Below are 8,928 nucleotides of genomic sequence, written 5' to 3' on the forward strand. Positions count from 1 at the left end.
AAACTTGTAGGGTAATTCAGTTTGTTTGAAAGAATACTTGTGAAGAACTTGGATGTCAAAATCAGACTGACTTTATATTTTAGCTTTTGCCACAATGAGACCTCCGCCGTTTAAGTACATACAAAGGGATACATAGTCTTAAGCGTAAATACAAATGTAAATAAACTGCTGTGTCGGATTGTCTTGAGTTGGAGTGGGGGCCTGTTGCTGACTCGTAGCTGTGGATTCCTGGTACGCTGCGGAGTGGGGGCATCCTGCCCAAGTGCAGCGTAGACATATTTCATATTTAGGCAACGGCCGGTCATTGAACGGCCGTTGTTCGGGTTTCAAAGTTTATGTGTTTGTTTGTCCCGATTCCAGGGAAAGCCTGGGTGGCTTAGCTGGTGGGTCGGTATACCGGTTGGAACCGGTAACTCGCGCGAGTATACCAAGAAAAAGGTGCGTGAGCTAATTTCGAACTATGAACCGGTCAAAACAAAAACAACAAATGTAGAAATGCGTATTGTGCTAAATGATGAAGCGCCAATTTGCTCACGTCCACGCAGACTAGCTTTTTCGGAAACGCATATTGTTGACGAACAGATTAAAGAGTGGCTTGAGAATGACATAATTGAAGAGTCAACATCCGACTTTACAAGTCCCATAGTACTCGTAAAAAGCACGACGGTTCTGTAAGGCTGTGTGTAGATCATCACAGAATTAACAAAGTAATTGTTAAAGACCATTTCCCATTACCGCTCATTGAGGACCAGTTGGATCGTCTGCAAGAGGCAAAAATATTCAGTACAATCGATTTGAAAAACTGATTTTTCCACGTACCAGTTGCTGAACCCAGCAGAAAATATACGTCATTTGTGACACACCGAGGACAATATCAGTTTTTGAAAGTACCCTTTAGATTTTCAAATTCGCCAGGCGTTTTTCATCGCCACGTTAATGCGATATTTCGGGATCTATCACGCAGAGGAATCGCATTGCCCTATGTAGATGATATTATTATCCCCGCTAAGACGGAACAAGACGCTGTACAAAACTTGAAGGAAGTTATTGCGACGTGCAAAGATTATGGTCTGCAGCTTAATTTGAAAAAATGCAATTTTCTGAAGACGCGCATTCAATTTCTGGGCCATGTTATAGAAAATCGCAAAATGTACCCCTCACCAGAGAAAATCGAAGCTGTATCCAAATTCAAGATGCCACAAACTATTAAGCAAATAGAAAGTTTTTTGAGCCTGACGGGCTATTTCAGAAAGTTTATACCAAATTACGCAGGAATTTGATTTGGACGAAGAGAATGCAATTAATATTTTGAAAAAGTTACTAACTAAGAACCCTGTTTTAAGTATTTATAATCAGACTTACGAGACGGAAGTGCATACAGATGCGTCTATTGATGGATTCGTAGCAGTTTTATTACAGATGATCGTCGACAATGGTCAATTGCATCCTGTGTATTTTATGTCAAAAAAGAACACAAATGCACAGCGTAAATACAGCAGCTATGAGTTAGAAATATTGGCAGTCATAGAAATATTGACTAAGTTTAGGGTGTATTTGTTAGGCATTAATTTTAAACTAGTAACAGATTACAACGCTTTTACTAAAACTTTAGAAAAACAAAGCTTATGCACCAGGGTGGCTCGCTGGATTCTTTTTCTACAAGAATATAACTATACAGTTGAACATCGATCTGGCGTGAGAATGAAGCATGTCGATGCTCTCAGCCGGTATCCAGTGATGCTCATAAAAGAAGATAGCATAAGTACTGCTTTGAAGGATGCGCAAGCAAGCGACGAGAAGATAAGAGCCATCAAAGAAGTTCTAAGCGATGAAAATAAAGTATACTATGACTACTTTTTAAAAGGAGGTGTGCTGTACAAACTTGTAGGTGACGATGAGCTGATAGTAGTGCCAAACGAAATGCAAAAGCGAGTCATTAACAGTGCCCATGACAGAGGTCATTTTGCTGCTAAGAAGACAAAGGAGTTAATCTGCCGAGAATTTTTTATACCACACGTTGAAGACAAGATTAAAAAATATATCGAGTGCTGTATTCCATGCATTTTAACGGATCGCAAACGAGGCAAGCAAGAAGGACTACTACACTCCAGAAAGAAGACGTCCAATTGTTTACCTACCATATTGACTTTTTGGGTCCGCTGGAGTCAACGCATAAAGACTACAAACACATTTTGGCCGTAATCGATTTTTTTACGAAATTTTGATGGCTCTATACTACGAAGTCAACCACAGCAAACTAGGTGATTGTGAAGCTCAGCAACCAAAGTGTTAACTTTGGCAACCCAGCATTCATTATTTCGGATAGAGGCTCAGCATTCACATCGCAAGACTTTGTGAAGTATTGCGAAGACGACGGAATAAAGCTAGTGAAGACGACTACTGGCTTGCCAAGGGTAAACGGACAGGTTGAGCAACTATATTCTATTATAGTTTCAGTACTCTCAAAGCTAACAGGCGATCAACTCAACATTTACCAGAAGCATTAATACGACGCCTTTTGAGCTACTGGTTGGTATTAAAATGAGAACGAAAGATTATCTTCAGATACGAAACTTGATAAACAAAGAGGCCGTAGCAGTTTTCAATGAAGAACGTAACGAGTTACGAATAAAGGCTAACCCTCAGATATTGAAGCTGCAGAACGAGAACAAGAAGGACTACAATCTTCGACGCAAGCAAGCAAGACGATATGGTATTGGCGACCTAATTGCTATTAAACCTACCCAGTTTGGTAGTGGCCTAAAGCTGAAACCTAGGTTTTTGGGGCCTTATAAAGTTGTAAAGGTGAAGCACAACAACGCCTATGATGTCCAAAAAGTAGGCAAGAGCGATGGACCAAAGAATTCTGCAACGTGCGCGGAATATATGAAGCCATGGCCGATTGGCAACGATGACAGCGATGACGATGAAGCATTCGGGTCGAAAGCTTAGTCAGAATGGCCCAATGTGGGATTGGTTTTTGGCTGTTTACCCTAATCCCACTAGTATGAAACAGCTGATCCCTAAACAACGACAACGACGATAACAACGACGATTATGAGAACAGCAACGATTAATTACATATGAAGAAGGTGGCGAATTAGCGAGGTGGCGAATTCGCAAACACGACGATCAACGAGGAGCAAGAGCGCAACGCTACGAGGGCGAAGTGCTCTACGACAGCGGTAGAGATAGAGTTGTTGTTTGCTCGGAGAAGAAGTAAGTTGTGCGTTCTGCCTGTGCGGCTACGAGAACGACAACAATACGACGACGGTGACGATTAATTTCAATATCCTATATTATTTGTTATAAAATTCAAAAAAAATGTATATTATAATAATAAAACCCCACATATATGAATATAGAGAAAGCTCGGGAACAGGGTTTCGTCAAACTTACCCCACTTTAATCCGAAGCGATGAGATCTCGACGCGTGTTGCTATATATATAAAGTGATGGAGTTATACATACATATACCTTCGTGCACCAATTAATTGTAACCGAACAATAATAAGATATACACAAACACAAAATAAAAAGAAATACACTAAGTGGAGTATGCATCTATATATATAAAAATTGAGAACAAGTTTCACAAATGATTATAACTCCAGAACGCATGAGCCGATTTCAACGGTTTTGCATTCGTTGGAAAGGTCTCGGGCTCCGTTAGGACAAAAGCAAAGAAAATTCTGGAAAAAGTCAAAAGAGTCCTAAAACATAGGATGTCATTCTTCTCTGCTCATTTCGTTTTATTTAATTCATGAGGCAAACTTTATTTGGTTGGTTCATAAATAAATTGTAACAGCAGGCATTTGTTTTTGAGGTGGTAAGTTCAACTGTGTTAATTATGTGTATCGTGCATTTGAGGTTAAACTCACCACTTCCACCTTCTTCGACTTCCTCATCCTCCTTCTTCTTCATCAATTAGAAGATACACGAGCCGAACGCAATAAAGCAAGAACACTAAAGCATCAACAATCACGCAGGTTTTCAGAAGAAGGAGGAGGATGAAGAAAAAGGTAGAGGAAGAAGAAAGACGATGAAGAAGAAAAAAAAGGATGAAGATGAAGAAGGAAGAGGAGGAAGACGAAGAAGGAAGAAGAAGAAGGAAGAAGAAGAAGGAAGAAGAAGGAGGAGGATTAGGAAGATGGAGGAGGAAGAAGAAGGAGAAGGATTAAGAAGATGGAGAAGGAAGAAGGAGGATGAAGAAGAAGAAGGAATAAGGACCATGAAGAAGTCAGAAGAAGAAGGAAGAAGAAGGGGGAGGAAGAAGAAGGAAGTGGTGAATGACGAAGGAGGAGGAGGAAGACGAAGTGGGATAAAACGGTGAATTTAACCCTAAATGCACGATCCACATCATTTACACAGTTTAACTTACCACTTTATTGAATCTAAAATTTCATTGATTTAAGCTGCAGTTCATTTAGTTCTAGAAGGCTATTCTCTTTCATTCAATTTTGTGGTTTTGGAAATCAAATTGGATATTTTATTTGGAAATCGTATTCAATGTTAGTATTTTTCATCATATATTAATAGTGTTTTTAAATTCCATTTTTTTTAGATTCGTAATAAACCGGATTTGCTAAATACGTGCTTTATTGAATTCTACGGTATGTGTTGTTGTTAGTGCGGTGTTTTATTTCTTCGCGGGACAGGCGAACTTTGTCTCGCCCCTAATTGTTCTTTTATATAGTTCTAGAGTACTGTTCTATTTCATTCAATTTTGTGCTTTTGGAAATCAAATTGGATATTTTAATTGGAAATCGTATTTCATGTAAGTATTTTGCATCATATATTTATACCCGTTACTCGTAGAGTAAAAGGGTATACTAGATTCGTTGAAAAGTATGTAACAGGCAGAAGGAAGCGTTTCCGACCATATAAAGTATATATATTCTTGATCAGGATCAATAGCCGAGTCGATCTGGCCATGTCCGTCTGTCCGTCCGTCTGTCTGTCCGTCTGTCCGTCTGTCCGTCTGTCTGTCTGTCCGTCCGTATGAACGCTGTGATCTCAGGAACTACAAAAGCTAGAAAGTTGAGATTAAGCATACAGACTCCAGAGACATAGACGCAGCGCAAGTTTATTGATTCATGCTGCCACGCCCACTCTAACGCCCACAAACCGCCCAAATCTGCCACGCCCACACTTTTGAAAAATGTTTTGATATTTTTTCATTTTTGTATTAGTCTTGTAAATTTCTATCGATTTGCAAAAAAACTTTTTGCCACGCCCACTCTAACGCCCACAAACCGCCCAAATCTGCCACGCCCACACTTTTGAAAAATGTTTTGATATTTTTTCATTTTTGTATTGGTCTTGTAAATTTCTATCGATTTGCCAAAAAACTTTTTGCCACGCCCACTCTAACGACCTCAAACCGCCCAAAGCTGCTACGCCCACACTTTTGAAAAATGTTTTGATATTTTTTCATTTTTGTATTAGTCTTGTAAATTTCTATCTATTTGCCAAAAAACTTTTTGCCACGCCCACTCTTACGCCCACAAACCGCCAAAAACTGTCAGTGTTAAAGACTCTCCTTTGCACTTCCACTAGCTGAGTAACGGGTATCAGATAGTCGGGGAACTCGACTATAGCGTTCTCTTGTTTTCGTTTTAGTCGTGCCTTAAATTTCATCATACAACTAATAAAATGCAATGAAAAAGGCGTAATAATATTAGTCGCCGTACACGTAATGTTTATACTTTAAGGTCGAATAGAACATTGCAAAGTAAGGAAGAGCGTGCACAAATTAATGCAGATAGAAGAGATCGATTTGCACGAAATCGAAACTCACCTAATCGATCTCTTGATAGGCAGCCACCTCGAAATCGGTCAATGCGAGCGGGAGTTCGTGTTTTGCAGCAAACGCTCCTTGCTGGTTTTAATTACGATAGTGCGATTGATTACAGTGCATATGGCTGTATTGGTGGAATGACGGTGATATGTGCACATTGTGGTGCAACCAAATTTTTAAATGAAACAGATGGAATGTGCTGTGCTAACGGCAAAGTGAAATTGCCAACATTTGAATCTCCACCCGATCCACTACGTTCGCTGATTTTTGGAATGGTATCAACGTCGACACATTTTTTGTCTCATTCAAGAATGCAATGCATCATTTCAAATGACTTCTTTTGGTGCGACAAAAATTTTAAGAGACAAATTTATGCCGACGTTCAAGGATATTAGTTCTTCTTCCTTCTTCTTCTTCATCCTCCTTCTTCTTTCTCCTCCTTCTTCTTCCTTCTTCGTCTCACATATTACAGATTCAGGGTAAGATTTACCACCGCGCTGGCTCATTATTACCATATCATGATACCGACCATCAATTCTTACAAATCAATTTCGTTGGAAATGAAAATCGCGAATTGGATCGGCGATGTACAATTGCTTTGAGGACAAGGCGACAAAATGTTTCTGAGCTTCAAACATTTTTTCATCAAAATAATGAATTAGTTCGATTATTCAAAATCGCTCTCGATCGTATGCCATCGGATAATCACAAAATCATCATAAAAGCCGATAGAATACCAATCGGAGAGCATGCCAGACGATTTAGTGCACCGACAATCGATGATGTGGCTATTGTAATTGTTGGGGACCAGTTTCAATCCCGCGACTCCGTGCTATTCACTTTAACACAAGAAGACATTTTAATTTTTTGATAATGCATTCATTACAGGTCGTGACATTCAAAAAAAAGTTTGTGCGATGAACTATTACTCGTACAGATTCATGATTCGCCCACAAGAAGACAATTTCATTTTGAGATGTGGCAAACTTTTTAATCAATACGCTGTTGACATGTACGCAAAAATAGAAACAGAACGTCTGAATTACCTTTGATTCAATCAAGCAAATTTACGATCGGAAGAATATATACATTTGCGAGATGGTAATGCAAATGATATCGGACGTTTAACAATATTACCATCCACATATGTCGGCAGTCCGCGTCGCATGCATGAATACACGCAAGATGCAATGTCATACGTTCGCAAATATGGTCGACCAGACTTTTTTATATTATTTACATGAAATACGCAGTGGGCGATTTTGGCCATACAACAACAATTAGAGTTCATAATCAAGACACTATCATTGACAATCGTTGGGTAGCGATTATTTGGACTGCAAAAACATGGCAACGACGTAAAAGAGGAGCCCCAGTTGATGGTCATTCAGGCGTTTTATATGAAGATATTATGGGAAGGTTGTACACAGTTCATCCAAACAATGCAGAGTGCTTTTATTTGCTACTGTTGTTGGTAAACGTTGTAGGACCGCGCTCATTTCAACATTTGCGAACAGTTAATGGTCATTTATGTCAGACATATCGCGAAGCATGTGAACACTTACATTTGTTGGAAAATGATGCTCATTGGGATTTGACACTTAACGATACATCGATTTCTTCTTCTCCACATCAAATACGTATGCTATATGCCATAATATTATCGACATGCTTTCCATCGAATCCATTCGATTTGTTGAATAAATATAAAGGTTTAATGGCCGAAGACTTTTTAAATCGAATGCGTCATCACACCAGAAATCACGATTTGCTGATCTCATGGGAAATGTATAACGAGGCATTGATATCGATTGAAGATATGTGACTTGCGATGGCAAATAAAGCATTAGGTCAATTAGGTATGCCTTCACCGAATCGTCCAATGCATGATTTGTTTGATCGAGAATTGCAACGTGAACAACCTACCCAAATTGAACGACCAACAAAAACATGTTTACGATACCATTATGCAAGCAGTACATAATGATGGTGGATTGTATTTTTTGGATGCGCCTGGAGGTACGGGTAAAACATTTGTGGTATCATTGATTTTGGCAGCCATTCGGTCACAACAAAAAATTGCATTGGCACTTGCTTCGTCAGGAATAGCTGCTACTTTATTGGATGGTGGAAGAACACCACACTCAGCATTAAAATTGCCGTTAAATGTGCAGGTTTGTTTGTATTCATTGATTGATCTATTTAAAATACATTAGTGCTAATTACTATATTATTTTTGAACGTACAGGTGATTGACAATCCCACATGCAACATATCAAGAAATTCTCCAATGGCAAAAGTTTTGCAGCAAGCAGCAATTATTCTTTTGGATGAATAAAAAATGTCTGGAAGCATTAAACAGAACAATGCAAGATCTACGTCGCAATCAACAAATTTTTGGTGGTGCACTAATATTTTTGTCAGGAGATTTCCGACAAACATGGCCCGTCATTCCACATGCAATGTTAGCGGATCAGGTCAATGCGTGCTTGAAGTATTATTTCCTGTGGCGATATGTCCAAAAATTGCCATTAAACATAAACATGCGTGTTCAATTGCACAATGATCAATCTGCAGAACGGTGTGCGAAGCAATTATTAGAAATCGGAAGTGGCAAAGTTCCAAGTACAAATAACTTGATCACTTTGCCAAACAATTTTTGTACAATTCTACAATCTAAAGGCGAATTAATAGAAAGCGTTTTTCAAAATATAATTCAAAATCACAGAAATCACGATTGGTTGACAGAACGAGCAATATTGTCATCAAAATTTGTACATGTCAATGAAATCAATTTTCACATTAAAGAATTTTCACATTTAAATTCCCTAGAACCGCCTGGTATGCCACCGCATTTTTTGAACTTAAAAATCGGCTCATCAATTATTTTACTACGGAATTTAAATGCACCAAAATTGTGCAATGTCACAAGATTGGTTGTAAAAAAATTGATGCCGAATTAAATTGAAGCCACGATATTGACTGGAAAAGCGAAAGGAGAAATGGTGCTCATACCGCGTATTCCGTTGATACCAACAGACATGCCGTTTGAGTTTAAACGACTGCAATTTCCAGTGCGTCTATCATTTGCCATGTCCATGAATAAGGCACAAGGACAAACGCTTCAA

General features: G+C 38.9%; 2 long non-coding RNA genes across 9 annotated transcripts; both read left to right on the forward strand.

The window, feature by feature from the left end:
* Nucleotides 1–3,708: 3,708 nt before the first annotated feature.
* Nucleotides 3,709–4,018, forward strand: LOC120447467. Its single transcript, XR_005616051.1, has 2 exons — nt 3,709–3,829; nt 3,932–4,018. It is a non-coding gene; the product is annotated as an uncharacterized LOC120447467 (long non-coding RNA).
* Nucleotides 4,019–4,203: 185 nt separating this feature from the next.
* On the forward strand, nt 4,204–8,624 carry LOC120447465. 8 transcript variants are annotated; one of them, XR_005616050.1, is made up of 6 exons: nt 4,204–4,511; nt 4,565–4,613; nt 4,697–4,777; nt 6,273–6,279; nt 6,689–7,974; nt 8,049–8,624. It is a non-coding gene; the product is annotated as an uncharacterized LOC120447465 (long non-coding RNA). The 8 variants fall into 8 exon arrangements; XR_005616046.1 differs by having other exon boundaries at nt 4,565–4,777; nt 5,623–6,279; XR_005616044.1 differs by having other exon boundaries at nt 5,623–7,974.
* Nucleotides 8,625–8,928: the final 304 nt, after the last annotated feature.

This window comes from Drosophila santomea, chromosome 3L, assembly GCF_016746245.2.
Source record: "Drosophila santomea strain STO CAGO 1482 chromosome 3L, Prin_Dsan_1.1, whole genome shotgun sequence".
NCBI lineage: Eukaryota > Metazoa > Arthropoda > Insecta > Diptera > Drosophilidae > Drosophila > Drosophila santomea.